The 19,084-nt window shown below is 43.7% G+C and overlaps 1 long non-coding RNA gene across 1 annotated transcript in view; it reads right to left on the bottom strand.

Moving 5' to 3' along the window:
• The window catches only part of LOC138260815 (uncharacterized), a 169,812-nt gene that overhangs the window by 115,679 nt on the left and 35,049 nt on the right, over nucleotides 1–19,084 (bottom strand). The window contains exon 2 of the long non-coding RNA XR_011199008.1: nucleotides 15,339–15,404. This is a non-coding gene — a long non-coding RNA (uncharacterized lncRNA). The remainder of the gene's footprint in view (nucleotides 1–15,338; nucleotides 15,405–19,084) is intronic.

Here is a 19,084-nt window from a genome sequence, read left to right as displayed (position 1 = left end):
TAAACATAGCAGTCGGTGGACATCCTGGAATGGTATTATCTATGCTGTATCGTTGTTGCCACTTTCCGCAGCAATATACCGACTATCACGGAACATTAATACAATGACACACAGTGCCACTTCTAGATGGCTGCCAAGTAAACATCGCACTCAGTGACCAGCTTGAACTTGTGCTGTCATAGTGTACGTATTTTGTACTAGTTGCTTCTAAACATTGAAGCCTTCATGAAATGTTGTAACAATGATACACCATGGACAGTAGTATTCAAAGATGGCTGCCTCCTTTAGAAGCTGAGGCAGGTGCAGCGCACTGCAGACTAAATGAGCAGCAAGCGATTGACATGGCAGCACTATCTGTGGAGCTAGCAGGCACCCAAAAAATGAAATGCAATCTATAAAAGGAACCCTGGTTGTCCCACACAATTTGTAATCCCTTGTTACCCACTAACTCAGTAATTACTGACAACTTATCAAAAGGTTCCATCCTAGCTAAAAGTTAGAATAAACTACACAGGGTGAGAACCATTAGAGTATGGATAGCACTATTTTGCAGCAACTGCAACAATGGCAATAAAGACAGGCAGTGCTCTACAAAGATTACCTTTCAGCAATATTCAGCAAAAAAGTGTTAAGAATAAATGTCAATAAATCCAAAGTTATGTAACTATGCCATATAAAATGAAAAATGCAATATGCCTTGAGTTATGGCAAGGTGGGGATAGCCGATATCTAAACTATCTAGTAGAGAGGCTTTCTACTATAAATCTGAGAAAGCGTATAACAAAAAGTTAACCTTTGCACCATTTCAAACTAAATTTCGCTCATTGGAAGGCTAACTCGACTCACTGGAAGGGGAACACCTGAATTAAAGCACAAATAAGAGTTTAAAAGACCAAATCGACCGTGAGGACAATTCAAGAAGAAGCAAGGGAACATAAGGTGCCAACTCTGTAGTTATAACCTGAAAATAAACACATAAAAAGAGTTTTATAAATCCTGCTGGAAGTCACCAATTTGATAGTTCACTGGGAGCAGGGTACTATTTTTTAATGATAATGCAGAACTAAAGATAACACCTGGACTAAAAAGAAACCTTTAGTGGCATCTAGCTTGATGGAAGAATCCCTACATTCTGCTAGCTTCATTGGAATTCCGTTATTGTTTTGCAAATCGTAAACTGAGAAAGCAGTTTAAAGACTGATAAAATCTACCACAGGATACAATTTGCATCCTTACAAGGACTCAGATTTGAGGTACGTAAAATGCCGTTAGTCCACATTTGTGATTAATATGGAGCTGTATCAGTTCAGCTCAACTCAAAAATGTTTATTTCGGCTCAACAGTCATAAAAGCAAGCAAAGTCATACAAAATATAGTTAAAACATGCAATTTTAATAAACACATACATTGGAGCCCCCCAAAGCTCTATGTTACACGTAAAATCAATTAACGCAACCCTTGATTCGTGTGAACCAAAAAGATGAAAAAATATAAAATTAAGGAAAAATCAGCGCTGTTCAGGTTACGACATAATAAAATGAGAATACAGAGTGGAAATATTGTACATAATGAGTCATTACTAATTTGCTGCTCTTGTAGGGCACAAACTATTTGCCTTGCTCTCCACATTGGCAACAAGTAAGGGGTAAGGGCAAAAATCAGGACTTTGCTAGTGTCTGTTCTTAAAATCCTTAGGGACACTTTGGGCTTTCTGACACCCATGTTCCGACACAGCGGACGTATCCAACGGCGCTTACTGCTCATGTAGACTGAACAAAAGAACAGGACATGCTTGATAGATTCATTGGGGCGTCACACACTGAGCACCTGGTCCTCATACCTCGGCGACTTTGCCCACTTAGAGGTGAAAGAATATAGAGGCAGGGTCCTGTATCGAAACAGCAAACACAGACGCCTGGCTAATGGTGGCTCTATCTCATCTAGGAAATCCTCTCTATAGTAGGAATCCTTGACTGTGAGAAAAGAGTCTGTCAGGGAACTTAATACTGTTGGATTGGCCCTGGTTGAATGACCTGAGTTCAAAACCATGTAATTGGTTTGGCCCACAATTATTTCTGGACCCCTCTCCTTGCAAAATCACTCAAAGTGATTCAGGAGTTTTTGGAGGCCCTTGGGGGATTTAGAAATAAGGGGGGTATCATTGGCGAACACCAGGAGGGGGAACCCTCATGTTGGCCAACCTGGGGGCATCATTATCGCACTGGTCTAAATAATTTATGAGGTCATTAATGTATCATACGAATAATGTGGGGGCAAGAATGCACCCTGGTCCCTCTATTTACCGGAAATGGCTCTGTCAGCTCACCTGCCTAACCATATCTTACCTGCGCATAGTTGCTAAAATGTATTCTAACAATCACATCTAATAAGTGGCTGGGAACCCCATCTCTAAAAGAACATGGCATAGAGTAGACCTGGGGAACTAGGTCGAAGGCGGAGCCATTCCTCCAATATGCCTAAAATGGATCCTACTGAATAGCTTTTGTGAGCTATCGATAAGACTGATGAGTCTATAATTTGCCGGTAAATCACGTGAGTCCTTTTTAAATAAGCGGATGATTTCGTCCCCAGCCCACGTCGGTGGCAGTGGTGCCCCTTTCATGATGGCTGAAAATATTATGGAGGAATAGGCACTTCAGATGCCTATCTCATTCAGGAATAGGTCCCTGGGGATTCTGTCTAGCTCTGGTGCTTTATGGCCCACAATTCCCTTAATAGCTACACTGATTTCCTGCACTGAGATTCCCAGCCCATCACTGTCGGTCCTTCTTACAATGGTCCCTGCCCCAGCCTCCGCAGTACTCGCTGTCTTCTCCCCTCCAGCTTTGTCTGACAGGAAAACAGACGTCAAGCTCTTTTGATCACAGTCATGGCCCAGCTGAATTCCCGTCTGCCGATATAATCTGAAAAAATGAGCAACCCAATCACTAGCTAGGATATTAGTGTCAATGGAGTAAAACCCATCCCCACTACCAGAGGACCTCAAGTTCCAAAAGGAACGATGGTCTCTTTGCCTAGTAGCACCTACCAGACTCTCCCACTTACCACGCTGCCACTTTGTTTTAGCAACAAATAGTGTCTTTTTATTGGAGCATCTTGAGGCCTGGATCAGAGCTCTGTCTTTCTTTTTTATTGTATCAACCAGAGTGGACTTATCAGCTCTACACTTCCTCTCAACTTATCTCTTGGTCTCGATAAAGAAGATGGCTCTCACTCTTTCAAGCAGCCAGTGTGCAGCTCAGAGACAGCCCAAAGGGCTCTCTTGGGTCCTCCTCTTGCACCAGCAGTAAAAATCCCTCCATACTTTAGGCGACTAGGATGTACACCTTCTTGATGGATTCCTTAGATTTCACCATGCTACTCCATTTAACCCTACGTCTATTGCAAGTGACTCGCAATCTCCCACCAAATGGCTCTCAGGGTTTACCCAGTTGAGTATTGGTGATTGATCTCAACATGGGAGCCAAGGGATTTTGGTTACTATCTTGGCGAGGCATTACCATCATAACAACCAGATAGGACCATAGCTTGAGATCTAGCAATAAATAATCAATTAAGCTGATGTGATGTGTACAGTTAAATGTGTAGCTGCTTGCCTTATCAGAGTTGGTTCTGCCATTAAAGGCTCAAAACCCCTGATTTAATGTAAGTGTGTTAATTTGGACTGCTGTAGATGACCATCTCTTAATTGGAGGGATTTCAAGGACTAGGATGGACCGTATTGCATCCTCATCTGCTGTAATGGCTTGCATGTCCACAATTAAAGGCTTGTATTGACAGTTAAATTCACCTCCACCATTTCCCATGCATTGGATGGCAGCATGGTTAAATGTGCATTAAGTTGGTCTAGTGCAGAAGGTACAGTTTTGGGACCGAGGGGTCTTCAGTACACATTTTAGGTATAAGTTACGCCCTGAGAGACCGACAAACAAATGCATAGAATGTAGAGGGAATCCACCTCAATCTTACTTAGCCTACCCCATTGTGGTTCTCATGTAGATGGAAAGTCCTCCTAATGGCCTGCCCATCCCTGCTGACATAGCGTCCTTAGAGAAGGTAACATATCCTACATGATGGAGAGGTTGCAGGGACCAGTTCTCTTGAAAGAGACAAAAATTGTGTTGCTCTACAAATTCACACCACTCAGGGCATGCTAGTTTTGGGGCCAGACTTGCTCATTCTAGCAATAAGCTTAGTAGAAGTATCCTGGGTGACAGAAGCATCCCACACTTCAATGTGGACATTGGGAGTGAAGTGGGTTGGGTCATCTAAATCTGATAAATGGAGGGTGATGCTATGTCGTTGGAGACCCCCTTCAGCGCTTGTTCCTCATGTCTAGCACTCTTGCCAACTATGATAGTTTGCTTACACTTGATGTTGACTTGCTGGTTCCCCACTGCTATTGAATGGAATTCAAGGTATGAGGTTCTACTATTAGGCCAACAGTCTAAATGCAGAGACTCCAACCTCAACTGCCCCTGCCTAGACGAGGCCCACAATCATTTGAGGTGCGGGTCCCTAGCATCACTTAAGCTGAGATCATCAGTGGAATGATTCACAATTAGACCTCCAATTGACCTAAACTGAATATCACTCCACATACCGGTCCCCCAGGATTGGAACTGTAAGAAGAACACTGGTATTTGACAGGAAGCCAATCTACTCATTGTAATGGGTCAAATCGATTGTGAATGGGCATGGAGTAGGTGGCACGCAGACTCAGCTGACTTGGGCACGGGAGAGGCACTCGGGGGAACATGAACTGCCTTAGTGAGTGCTGCTCAATAGGAGAAAGTTGTTGTGGACAAGAATGATAAAAAATCCTAAGGGTCGGGCTCAGTCAGGGTCCCTGCCACTGGGTTGTTTGCACGGCCAAATAACACATTTTGCACTAAAGATGGGAATCTGAAATTAATAATGATACCGTTCCTTCCCCCGATCCGTCCTCCCGGGCCCAATCCAAGCCACTCTTCTGGCAAGAATAATACTATTGGCCTTGGATAGTGGAGAACCTCTAAACCTGACAAGCCAGCTCAGGGTTTTACTATAGAGCTCTTCTTGTGACTCGTTCTGCCCTACTGCAACTGGGGAACTCTAATTAAAACTACTACATAAGGGCAGGAGGCCGGTGGTAGGTTTATCACTGGTTAATTAACAGACTCCCTGGGGCCATTCCAGCCATGATTTCTGGCAAAGGGTGTCGGGGGCAGGGGATGCGCTGGTATGCCCTTCCTTGTGACAAAGGGCCTTTCCCGATTTGAACGAAGTACGAGATGTCAAGCAATCGGTGTCAGGCCCCTTCTTGGTCTGAGGAGAGAGGTCTTTGTATGGTCTGATCTCTGAGGGCAGTAGACTTGAAGAGGGACCTTGTGCACTAGTTTCAAGAATCAGAAGGCAATAAACTTAAAGGAGGACCTTGGGCACACGTAATAAGGCACTCCTTGTTCGCGACTCCCTGCACTGCAATGGAGTCCCTTGGGGCATGGGGATTGGTTGTGTCAGACTGAGACTGCGTCTGCCTGATAGCAGTCAGATTGTTTTCAATTGCTAGCAGGCGAGCGCAAAGTGGGTGGTTTTTTCCTAGGGTATGAAAGTCTGGGGGGGGGGGTACAGCAGGTAACCTCTTGGTTAGTATGGGCTAAAGGCTGTCTAGATCTCATGACTCTCCCCTGTGGTTTGGCTACACCACTTGCAATTTCCTCTGTGACAGTTACAAGGTCAGATTCAAGCGCTCTTAGGGTGGGGCTCAGCTGGGATGCTATAGTCCCAAGTGAGGTGCGGGTGGGTGAAACTGGGTCAAGGCCCAGCTCTGAGGCTGGCCCAGATTGCAAGGACAGATGTCACTCTGTGAGCTTGGTCTCTCTGCTTAAGAACCCTCAAAGCCCTTTGTAACATTCTGTGAATGGAGGTAGACTTGGCCGGGGGGGTGTGAGCGGATCAGCTGTCTAAGGATTTCTGCTTACCTATCTCAGTTATGTTATCGGGCTCCACCAGATACCCCTATGCCCCCCTGGTGTGTGAAAGAGATAGAAACCCAAGAAGCCCATGCAACAACTGTCCAGGAAAAGGGGGTCTACAGTGCAAGTTGCCATAAGGGATAGCCTAAGACCTACAAGGATAGGAAGGGACTTATTTAGGTTGTGGAGGGAAGCAACTGTGAACTAAAGCCCACCCAATCTAAAGTTAAAAACAACTAAGCAGACACCCACCCCTAGGGTGTAGCTCCTCCACACACAATGTATCTCACTCCTACTACAGTGTTCAATAACAATTCCAGCCACAGCAACTCCACTTAAAGGTTGCACTCTAGATCCTATAGGTGTGCTCTTAGAATTTTGCACTGGCTTACGTAAGGGCAACGCTGATAACAACAAATGGCTACTGTCAAGTTAGGGGGAGAAAGACCAGGGCTAGACTTGGACAAAAGATAACAGTATCTTCACACAGTGAGCTCCGGTAGTGTCCACCAATGGAATCAAGAGAGGTTGGCCATGCCCTGCCTCTTCCTTGCGCTGGATGGGCCTGCCCTTTACCCGGGCTTTGTCCGGGAGTGACCTGCATGTGTCTTGCACAACGGGACACAGAATGTGCTTAAGTAGCACCCAGGAGGCAGGTGAGGCTGGTTGCAGGGCTCCTTCTCCACCCTCATGGTCAATTGGACAGGTAGTCTCTCACAGTAGCAGAATTCAGCTTCCCCCAGCCGCCAGACACCAGATATGCTTAAGTAGCGCCCAGGAGCAGATGAAGCTCATTGCAGGGCTCCTCCTCTGTCCTGATGGTCACTGGGACAGGTAGTCCCTCACAGTAGCAGAATTCAGTTTCCCCCACAGCAAGACATAGAATGCCCTTAAGTAGTGCTTAGGAGGCAGGTGAGCCTTGTTGCAGGGCTCCTCCTCCACCTTGATGGCTACTGGGACAGGTAGTCCCTCAGAGCAGAAGAATTCACTTTCTCTTGAACCTGAGCTCAGCCTGTGTGAGTCCTGTCCCTCCAAGTGGTGCCCCTCCAGTCCTGGACTCTTGGAAATGGTGCTAAACATCCCAGATCACCAACATCCAAAAGCGAGGACATAAGATTTTTGCCTAAAAACGGCTCTGAGAACCAGGAGGAGACTAGGACCAACCTGCTCACCTATCCTCCTGAGGTGCATCACCAGGTATATTGACCTTGTGACTTCTCTCATTACGTTCCTCTCCGTAGCAGCAAATCCTTTTTAGGGGTCCTTTGCAAAAGGGGTATCCGACCTTGTGGACATGTCTTTGGCTATAGTCCTCTGGCTTGACCTCTATTTCGGCAACTAAGTCTGAATGTAGAAATCTTCACTGCGGCTTTGTCCCAAGGCCATCCGACCACAATGCTCCCTCCTCGGGCACCTCCTGCAGCCTTGCTCCATTGAACTTTACCTTTTCAGAACATTTTTCTCAAGAATTTTTCAAAGTCAGAAGGTAATAACTGACCAGGCCCAATCGACTTCTTGTATCTAAACTGAACCTACCATGAACCTACCATGACCTACCATGAACTGCAAGTAACGTATGTAGGCAGGCAGAATGGAAATATGAAAGTAGTCATCCTGCAAGTACAACGCTACCATTTTTGAGTGCCCAGAGGTCTAGGATAGGATGAAAGACCGTTTCCTTTTTGGGCCCTAGAAAGTAGCAGGAATTACAACCACAATCTACTTCTGGCACAGGGACCCTCTCTATTGCTCCCTTGGCCAAGAAAGCCGTATCCTCCTTGCGGATAAGTTCCAAATGATCCTCCATCATAGTCTTGAAGGGGAGGGAGTAGCCCCTTCGGACTAGTTGCAGAAACCACCTGTCTGTTGTGATGGATTCCCAGTGGGGCAGGTGATGGTGGATCCTGCCTCTAACTGGTCTGGGATGGAGCGACAGACTAGGAGGGCTTGGAGGCTGCAGTGGGGGTGGTGGTGGACTGGGTGGACCGCTGGCTCCCTGATCCACAAGCATGTGGGTTCCCGCAGCAATGCAGAGGCTGTGCAGCTTGCGCAGCACGGTGGCTGGAGATGAATGGACACGGTTGGGTTCCCCTTCCGTAGCCACGAAAGGGGCAAAAAGCGGACTGGGTGGGGCAAGGAGCAGCTGCGAGACCAAAAGATCAAGCCATAGCCTGGGACTCCTTAAAGCGCTCGAGAGCCGAGTCCACTTTGTCTCTGCAAAGACGAGTGCCATCGAAGGGGATGTCCATGAGGGATTGTTGGACATCCCTGAAAAGCCAGATGTCCTTAACCAGGTGTGACGCTGTAAGGCTACCATCAACGCAACCGATCTGCCCAGACAGTCGGTCATGTCCAGCATACAACGAATGGTGAACTTGACTGCACTGCTCCCATCAGCACCGGCTTGGGAAAGAATCGCCCGGGCCTCTTACGGGACATGCGGCAGCACCCTGTGCGACCGTATCCCATCGGGTATGCAAATAGCGAATCAAAAGGCATGCAGTGTTCACAGACTGCAATGCCGGGCTGGAGGAAGAGAACATTTTCTTCCCAAGTTGATCTTGTCTCTTTGATTCGCGGATTGTGCGGAAAGGAATGTGTCTGATGAAGAAGAAGCCTGGATGACAAGACTCTCTGATGTAGGGTGTTGGGTTAGGAATTTAGGGTTCTTTGGTGTAAGCTGATGGTGGTGGATGATTGTCCTGTTCACAGAAGCCCCTGTGCTGGGTCTGGACCAGGTACCCAGTAAGACATCAGTGAGGGCTTAATTAAAAGGTAAAAGGGGTTCCGAGGTGGACGCCCCAGGCTTAAGCACCTCAGTCAAGAGGTTAGTCCTGACTGCCACAGAAGGTAGCTCAAGGCCGAGGACCTCAGCAGCCCTTCTCACCACTATAGAATATGATGCTCCCTCCTCCGCACCCACAGTAGGAGGAAGAAGCATGCTAGCAAAAGAAGAGGTATCCAGACCACTAGCTTCGCCTAATTCCCAGGCCCAGTCCATTTCAGGGTCTTCCAGTTGGAATTTTAAAGGGTCGAGCGACCCCTTCACACTTTCCCCATACCCATACCCATAAGAATAAGGGTCAGGATCCAAGCTGGGAAATGTATGCCCTGTCTAAAGACGGAACCAGCGTTGAGCGATGTCGGTGCAAATCCTGGTGGGAGTCGGGTATAAGTATGGGTTCAACGTCAATCGTGGGCCTGACTGATGTCGAAGCATCAACGTCTTTGCCAGGGAAGGGTGCACTGGCATGACTGGCATCGGCACAGATCTGACATGGATCCTGAGGGGCCCTTCTGAGCTGAAGCCGCAGGCACGGAGCCCAAGGGGGCCTCCCTTGACACTACTGGGCCCGAAGGCATCATAGGGTGTCGGTCTGCCCAAAAATGAGGAGGATGGCCTCATAAATTTCTTTAAGTTGGGCAGGGGTGGCTCTGGCTCCAGGAAACTCAGGGAGATGCGGACTTGACCCAGAAACAGGCTCCGAACAGATTGTCCGAGTGACTGGGTGAAGCAGAAGAACATTTGGGCTTCTTCAACTTCTTCTTCTTGAGAATCGAATGTCCCGAGGACTTCAAGTGGGACGAAGAAAAGTGGTGGTGACTCTGCAAGTGGTCTCGTGACCTTCCTCTCGAGCGAGACTGAGAGCAATGCGGAGTCACGCGCCGGGCCACCAAGAGCTTTAGGGATCGCACCCTCAATTCTTTCAGGTTCATGGCCCGGCACTCGGAGCATGTCTTTGGATTGTGGTCGCACTCCAGGCACCACAAGCGCACATGGTGAGGATCCGTCACGGACATCATGTGGTGACAGTAGTCACACGGCTTAAAACCGTTCTTCCATGACATCCTCGATGCACCAAAAAGTGTAAAGAACTAAACGGTTGAAGTCAGTCAAAAAACGACTGAGGGTAGCTCTTCTCCAGATCTGCTTGTAGGCTGGCGTGAAAAGAAAAGAACTGACGTCAACACACCACGGTGGCGCTATATACAACCACAACGTCATCACAGCATCCACAGCCCCAACGACGCATGCAGAGTTGACTGATGCCACCTGACGGCGCGCAAGGGTACTGTTTGAAGAAAAATCTCCAGATCCAGTCTGACACCAGGGGGAAGTTCTAAGATAAGGAATCTGCAAGTAGAAGTCTCTATCAGATATTTTTTGATATACCTTCTGCCCCACTGCTTTTTAAAAGCACCAACACTACTGACGTAAAGTGTACGTCCATCTTTACTGGCAATAATTTTACCCTCTTTATCGAGTGAGGCACTGTCAAAAGACCCTTTTCCAATATTCAACGATGAGTGTACCCATACTATTAGGTCACTAAAAGGCTGGCCTTTCCCTTTGTACTGGTTTGGGATGCACAAATTCCTATGTAAAGAATCTAAACATTAGGTCTCCTGAAAAAGAGAAACATCAAATTGGTCAACAAACAAGCCCCATGTAGGATCACCAAGTTTAGATTTTTGACATCCCCCTCCCCCCCACATTATAGGGCAATGTTGATGATATTTGGGTCCTCATTTTGCACATATGCTACTGAGCTAGGGGGCTCCCCAAACAATAACACACTACTTAGGTTCGCCCCACCCCCTGTTTGGCCTTCAGGATACACCACCTCTGCAAGCTGAATTTCCGAAACCCTGGCGGGTATATCATGGCACCGGGGTCCGAGTACATCAACCATAGAAATCCCTTGTCCCTCCCTTGCATTAAATCTAATAGATAGGGAGTTAATGAATAGAGATGGACACACAGGGTGCCTATAATGCAGCTACCTGGCGGAGGGCTTTTGTGCAATCCTAGTCCTTCTAGGCCCTCTGCCGTGTAGGTGTATTCACCTCTAAACTCAGTGTAATCAAAATTCCCCCAAATGAGGATGGATAATGGAATCTTCTTACTTGAACGATATCTGAACGAATTAGGGAACAACAGTTAAGTGTGGACCTTATTGGATAAATATATTTGTTTTTGAGAGAATCCTCATCCTCTCGTGCCCCAGAATTCAATTTGGGCACATTTAATTTAACATATAAACGCAACCTGGCTTCTCGTCATCCTCCTCGCACCCCTCCCATATGCAGCTCTCCCACCAGGGCTCGGAGGGTATAGACCCATTACTTTCTGCTTTCTAATATTAGGTATGGGTGGCCTGTTTCCTGATCTCTGAGTCTGCCTCCTTCTGTGCATTATGACCCATGCCGAGACAAATTCTAACTCTATCAAGTTTGCACTTGTTAAACTCTGCTGCCATGTTAGTATTTGCTATGTAGGGGGAATAGCTGTCGATCTAGCTTCAGCGGTCTTTATTATTTTGTAATTTTTCTACAAGTACAGTTAGAGCCACTTGTTTTGCCCTTGGGTCTCTTCTCTCATCCTGAAGCCTCATAACTGTTGCATTTATATTACCTGACGTTTCGCTCTCATTTGCCCCCTGCTTAAATTCCTCATCAATTAAACCACCTAGTTTGCGACCTTCTCTGACCCTCCATAATGGTTTTTTCAGGGCCACTATAAGGTTGGTTGACCGAGAGGACAAAGAAGCCATTTGTATATATTATTTGGGGTTCATTGGGAACAGGAACACAAACAACAGGTCTGCATTTGCAATTGCATTCTCTATAGCGACCTTTTGGGACAAGTTAGTTGTTAAATCTGCCCAAGAAATCGAACTCTGCTTGTCAGTCCCTGGTTTACTCTTTGATGATTTTTTCCCAAATATAAGTGAAACCTTGCGTTGAGATTTTCCTTGTTTCTGGTCTTCAGTTTTATCACCCCACAAGCAGGGATTAAACCACCTCAATTAATGTGTCTATGTTCTCCAGCGTCGTTTTAGTTTGAGGCTTGGCGGCAATGTCTGCAGGCATTAATGTAGTACTCTTATTCGTTTATCCTTCAAGCGACTCTGTGGGCTTGGTGCTTAGCCATCGGGCCAATCATACACAATAGATGCAGAGAGCAGAGGTGCGATACATGTTAAAAAGAATAAACTCATAAGTGTTATATAAAATCTCAGCCTTGTACCAAATTGATAGGGATGTTCCGTGGACAGATGTTAGGGAGTTGGCCTGTTTTTGTTCCTGAGAACTGCTTTTCAAAGTAACAAGCCCTGGCAAAGCCAGTAATGAAACTGATGACTTTGCCAATACACTTTTTTCTTAGATGGACGCCTCTAATTTATTTATTTATTTATTTATTTATTGATTGATTTTATATAGCGCACAGCTACCCGAAGGTTTCCCGGCGCTAAAAACAATGCAAGACAGAGGCAGGCTTAAACGAGCCGCTTGGGCAATTACTGGTTAAAGAGCCATGTCTTCAGCTCCTTTCGAAATCTGATTAACACCCTTTCATAACGTAAATAAGAAGGAGGAGAATTGCAGAGAGAGGGAGCTAGGAAAGCAAAAGAGCGTCCCCCCATCTTAGCACGTCGGAATTTGGGCACCTGGAATTTTAGTTGATTAGAAGATCGAAGAGAACGAGAGGGCCGATATTGTTGAACTAAGATTTTAAGGTAGTTGGGAGCTAAGCCCGTATTAATTTTATGCATATAGCATAGGGCTTTAAATTTGATACGGTTCTCAATTCTTAACCAATGAAGTTCATGAAGTGCACCAGAAGTAGGCGTGATTCTAGGAAGTTGGCAAAGAAGCCTGGCCGCCGAGTTCTGAACAACCTGCAATTTGTGAAGAGCTTCTTTATTCGCACCTAAGTAAAGCACGTTTCCGTAGTCCAGTCTAGAAATAACCAACGCTTGGACCACAGTTCTCTGGGCAGCCACAGGAAGCATCCAGAGAATTTTACGAAGCTACTTCAAGATAGCAAAGCAGGTAGAAGCTACTTTGGTCACCTGTTTTTTCATAGTCAGCTGATCATCAATTAGGAAGCCCAGGTTACGTGCTGAGAGGGAAGCAATTGGGGGGGCACCCAATTCCAAGGGACAATGTTGGGGGCCCCAGAGAGATTTTTTATTTCCAAAAATGATGAGTTCTGTCTTTTCTCCATTAAGTTTGAGTTTATTAGAATGCATCCAATTGGCTATCTTAGATAGTCCTATTTGCAAAGAGGGAGGATTAACGGTTTCTTTGGAGGAGAGTGAAAAAATAAGTTGAGTGTCATCGGCATAAGAAAAGATAGTTAGACCAGCTTGTTCTGCTATGCTCGCCAAAGGACTGACATATATATTGAAAAGTAATGGACTAAGAATGGAGCCCTGGGGAACTCCATAAGAGGATGCGTGAGTCAAAGAGGAAGCTGTATGGGAGAAAACCTGAAAAGTCCTCTTAGCTAAAAAGCTGGACAACCACATGAGGGCTTTGCCGCCAATGCCCTTGATATTAAGAATTTTTAGGAGAGATGAGTGAGATACAGTATCAAACGCTGCGCTTAGATCCAATAGGATAAGAGCTACAGTTTCTCCTTTGTCAATTTGTTGGCGGATGATTTCAGTCACGCCCAATAGGGTCGCCTCAGTTGAATAACCAGCACGAAAACCAGATTGAGATGGATGGAGAATGTTACTAGTTTCTACAAACTGGGATAATTGAAGATTAACATGTTTTTCTAAAATTTTGGAAAAAGCAGGCAGAAGAGAGATTGGACGAAAGTTAGAGAAAATTTCCGGATCAGAGTTAGTTTTCTTAAGTAAAGGGAGAACCATTGCATGCTTCCATAATGCAGGCACATAAGCTTCGGTAAGAGACAAGTTAAGAAACTGCATAATGAAAAGCAGTACGGGGGGATTTAGCTTTTGAAGTACTGTAATGGGATCTTGCGGGGAACCAGATTTAATGCTTGTGAGAATATTAAAAAAAGAGGCAGTATCCATAGGGAGCCATTCATTAAGTGAGTTAGAATTATTAGCTTGGGTTATTTCTTGAATGATAGGAGGAAATATAGAGTGATTGGATTGAGATTTAATACTAATACCGGGATGATTAGAGTAATTGTGAAATTCAGCATAAATGTTGTCAATTTTATCCACAAAGAAGGATGGCAAATCATTACATTAATGCATGCATATGAATGACAGCCATCTTTAAATGGATTTGTTCACAGATCATAAATGCATTCAAAGATGGCCACCATGAATGTGCACACATCCATGGCAGCCATCTTTGAATGCATTTATAATAACTGAACAAACCCATTCCATGGTGGATGTGTGCAACTGCAGCACCTATATTTCATTAGATGTGTTCACATACTTCAAACCAATGCCTAGGTGTCTGTCATGCAGGCATGCACATGCGCACTAATGATCGGTCATCTTGATAAGAGTAAAAATTAAATTTAAGATGGATGGATACCCGCCATTAGCGCGGAGGGCAACATTTAAAAAAAATAACATAACAGAAGTTATAGAGCAATGGGAAAAAAGGTAAGACAAATGGGTAGAGGCAGGTGAGAGGTGGTGAGCAACAAAGGAGCAGGGTGGGCTAAATCTTTTTTTTAAAACAAGAGGGATGGGGTGGTAGAGGCAACAGACAAACTGGAAGGAAGTGGCTTAAGCGGTAACATTGAGAACAAGGATAAGATGGCACAGAGGCATGGGAAAGCACCATGGAGATCAGGGAGATGGGTGTAAAGTAAAGACGAAGCAGCATGAAGAAGAACACATGCACTCCCATGGAGTTCACATAGGAGAAGGCAAAAGTAGTTCCCTACATGAAAGCAATATCAGCAGTGGAAGGGTACAAGTCAACCAATCAGAATGCTGTCAAAGCTAAATGCTCCTGAGCTGGACAAACATAATAGGAAACACAGCCATGGAATCGAGAAGAGACAGTTGTATTAAACAACAAATCCATCAGATCACAGCAATAGTTTGACTCAATGTGCACTTTTTTGTTAGCTGTGCGCAGTCTGTAGCCTAGGCCTAAAAATGCCCTCCCAAAAAATTGCACTGGATTCACCCTTTGCTTCCATGATGGGGTATGCAAATTCACCCACTTCACATGAACAGGCAAATAAAGGGATCAATCTTTTCAGAATCTTTTTATGTGAACTTCCCTGACATGTCAGTTATTTGCCGTAAAGGACAGAATTACAGCATAACAGTATTTTTAGTTAGTGAGCTTCTACTTTTCAAAACAGGGAAAAACTAATTTGGATACAGATTCCCACTTGTGATAAAACACTGTCCTAAAAGAATTTCTTTAAAGATACAAAAGATTTTATGCATTAGGAAAAATCCTGCGGCTATATGACCAAGACAGACAGCACTAAGGGGGCTCCGTAAAGAATTGTTTCTCTCCTTGATACACAAAATATATTCAAAACAAAGACAATCAGAAAAGATTTCATTAGATCGTATAGATACACAATCTGTACATTGCATGCATTTATTTTACCAGTAATGCAGATGAATACTTTTCTTTTTCTAGTTCAGTTTTTGCTTTTTCTAAAGCTGCAGAGAGCTGCAAGAAAAAAAAACACAAAACGTGGGCATTAATTTTTACAATTCTTTCAAACTCAATAGAACTGCATTTTCAAAAACACATATATAAGTCAGAAGCTGAAACTAAGCTATAACAAGCATTTTCAATGCAATAGGTATCACATTAGCTCGAGTTAGAGCTAATAGTGTTGTAAATTCTTAACTGGAATTGTCTTGCCACATAAATTAAAAATGAAAAGTAAAACAGTTGACATAACAGAGCTGATCTAAAGTGCCCTGGCCGCCATGAGCAAGAAGTGGAGACACAAAAAGAAAAAGAAGTTCGCTCACAGTCAAACGTATCGGCAATCGTGCAATTTTATGCATGTAACGGGGCAGTCTGCAAGGCGGTAACAAAACCACCCCAAGGAGGGACAAACGTAAAGCATTTACCAATGATAACAAAAAGCTTGTGAAAGGCAAGCCCGCAAACCAATGAAAGTGATGGGTACATGGTGGGCGTGGTTAGAAGCCCACGATACTTGTGAGCTCAACCTAAAAACACTCCCATGCAGGAGGACCAGTAAAATTAATCTATTATTAACCATGAACCGCCTGAGTGGCTTGTTTATTTTATAATGCTTTATCTTATGCTGGCGGACACTTCTTCTCTTTGTCAAAACAATTGATCAAAGAATTGAATACAATTTAAGAGCTCCACATTTGGTGAAATCGCTCAATCATTATAAGAATCTCATAGCTGTAGCAACTGTTAGAAACCGTGTTATCCTAGTACAGAAGTCCACGAAGAGCCTCTCCCAGATAATTAATTTGCATAAAGAGTAAATATGAAAAAATGACTTTCAGAGAATTTGACACCAAAAACGATTTTGTAAATCTCCCCCCCCCCCACCCAAGGAAACAGTGAAAAACAGTGAAAAACAGTTTTATTGTGCAATTAAACACAGAATAATACACTCATTTGGATAAAAGGTGGTATCACAGAGATACACTGGTAGGCAAATACTTTAACCTGACAAAAAGATCAAAAGATATTTCTAGCAACATTGTACACTTACAGTGACAGTTACGCTCATCAAAACAGTCAGACATGACCAGAATGTCTTCAAACTACATGGTAAATAGCTTGTTCAGAGGAGAAAAAAAAGAGACAAACCAACTGGTTGTGTAAAAATGTAAGCTTTTAGGTATATGCTGTGAGCTCATGTACAGTGTGTGACATGCCACAATAAGTATGTGTCATTGACTTACGATTAAAACAATCAAGAATCTGTAACAAATTAACCTGTAACTTACAAGATACATATATCACAAAGCAATATCTGGGAAGCAACTGATCAATTTCTTAGGTTTCCAAACCACGTGATGAAGCTAATTTGCAAGCCAACCTGTTCAAAAACTTAGATTTCTAAAAATGTATCTTTGAGTAACAAAACACAGGGAATTAAATCACTTCAAGAATAATATTAGCAATGGCAATACCACTATCGCTATCAGGTGTAATTTTAAAGCATTTCATTCTAAATATGGGCTGTACGTACTGTATTTTAAGAACAGTGAATATGATTAAATTCACTGTTACAATACTGCAGACAGCTGCTGTTGGAAACCCATGGGCACTCATAACAAAAGATAAGAAAAACAGTTTTTTTTTCAAAATCAAAACATTGTGCACAAAATAGGCCATGAGCCAGGACCCCAAATTTAGGCCAGTGGTACCACTCGGGGTGATGGGTCCCAACATTTTTTGTTTGCAAAGCATGGATGCCTAGAGATGGAAAATATGTGATAACAAGTCATCACTCTTTACCTTGTGTCTGATATTATTGGATTAGCAACCATTTTGATAAATAGCATACAAATCCCTTATAATGTGTGAAAAAATGAATCTAATTCCAATAGATTGCTTACATTCTATATAGTTTTAAAAAAGTATGATTATTAAGTGTAATAATAACAATGTAGCCCTTAAAATCATAACAATAAAACTTCATTGTATTCCTCACATATTGGTATAAATTATATGCATAATTTTCACTGTTTCACTGTTCACCTATTTAAGCACCTTCAATATGTCGGATAGTATGTCTTGAAATGCCTTTTTTTGCTGTGGAGAGACTAATGAGATAATGTGACCCAAAACAAGGGTTTATCCAGCTCTGAAACAGACTAACAGATCTCATAACAGTATCTTCATCTTTATCAAATCGTGACTTATGTAGATTTGCGTGAGTAAGAGCTGATCTGTTGTTACAAACCATTTTCATTATCTGACACAAAAAGGCGCTTCTGTGTTCAACAGCACCCGTGTTGAGGTTGAACCTTGTCGTACCACCCGGAGTCTGTGTGTCTTTGTTGACTGTTACCTCTGATCGATAAGAATTGACAGTTGAAGTGAAAAGCATCCGTTGTTCAAGTTGTGGTGTATCTCTGGATGTTTCACTGTAAGTAATGTCATTTTGGCATAGTATACAGGAAGATATCTAGCATAGTTTATCCTGTCATAAGTAAAACATCATGGGATCATAAAGCATATGGCAGTAAGATGTAAATTCCAATTTCCTTCTAGAGCAGTACGCAGCAGAGCCAGCAAGACATTTCCAACAATATCCACATACGACATCCAAAATGGAGATCTCCGTTGTCATGAAGAGGCTGTTTCGGGAATACATCCCAGAGATGTTTTACTTTGGCAAAGGCAGCATTCTGCAAGAGGTCATCTAATCTCTGTTCGCATAGGTCTTTTGCAAAGTCATTAACATCCTCCATGAATGATTAGACTACCTGAATGTTCTCTTTGTAATTCTTCTCCACCCAGGGGATCAATTCCAACCAAGCCAGTCTCAACATATCTTCATACACGTACTTGAACTGCACAATTGTACATACAGCCTTCTAGTACTGATTATATTGATCCTTCTGCTATCATGTCTGCTTCATTGCAAAGGAGACAAAGGCCAACGTCTTGAAAGCATTTTCCAAGAACGGACATGACATTGCAAATGGTGTGAAAGGTGCCCATTTGAAAAATGATTCTGTCCTACGTTGCTTTATGCTTCCACACGATCTCAGTTGCTTTTGCATGGAGAGCTTGATATATGACTACTACAATTTTTGCCAAATGCAGTGATTTCCTTATCAGCTCTGATTGTTTCAAAATTTCAGAAACAGTTGTCAACTCAGTTACAGGGGCATTAATAGTGGGCAAGTAGCCAATGGAATCCTATGATATACTAACTAGGTCTCAAGTACTGATGTTAAATCCTGTCCGACTTGATAGTATCTGTGCGGGGTTCGCTTCTTGTATTGTAACAACACAGATTATGTTCTTAATTTGTGCAAGCTTCAATTGGGCAACACATTCCGGCATGACTTCGGTACTTGTCATCAATGGCTGAGGCCCAACTAGTTCACCAGAAACATACATGAACAATTCTTCAGTATTTGTGGTGGTCAGTGTTCTTTGCTTTTGTTTCTTAATGCTTGGGAGAGGAGCTTTAAAAGGTTGTGGTCCAAACAACTTGGACTGTATAGCTGTACCATTGAATCATTGAGTTGTCCCCTTACCAGTAAGAGTGTCTTCCAGCCTATCAATGCTATCCCATGCTAAGTTAGTGAAGACATGAGGCTGAATGTCGATTGGAAAAACAATTTACTCATTTAAGGTAGCAGCAAATTTCTGAAGACACAAGGCTGTAT

The sequence above is a fragment of the Pleurodeles waltl genome, chromosome 10 (assembly GCF_031143425.1).
Source record: "Pleurodeles waltl isolate 20211129_DDA chromosome 10, aPleWal1.hap1.20221129, whole genome shotgun sequence".
Taxonomy (NCBI): Eukaryota; Metazoa; Chordata; class Amphibia; order Caudata; family Salamandridae; genus Pleurodeles; species Pleurodeles waltl.
This window is presented reverse-complemented; position numbering and strand designations above follow the sequence as displayed.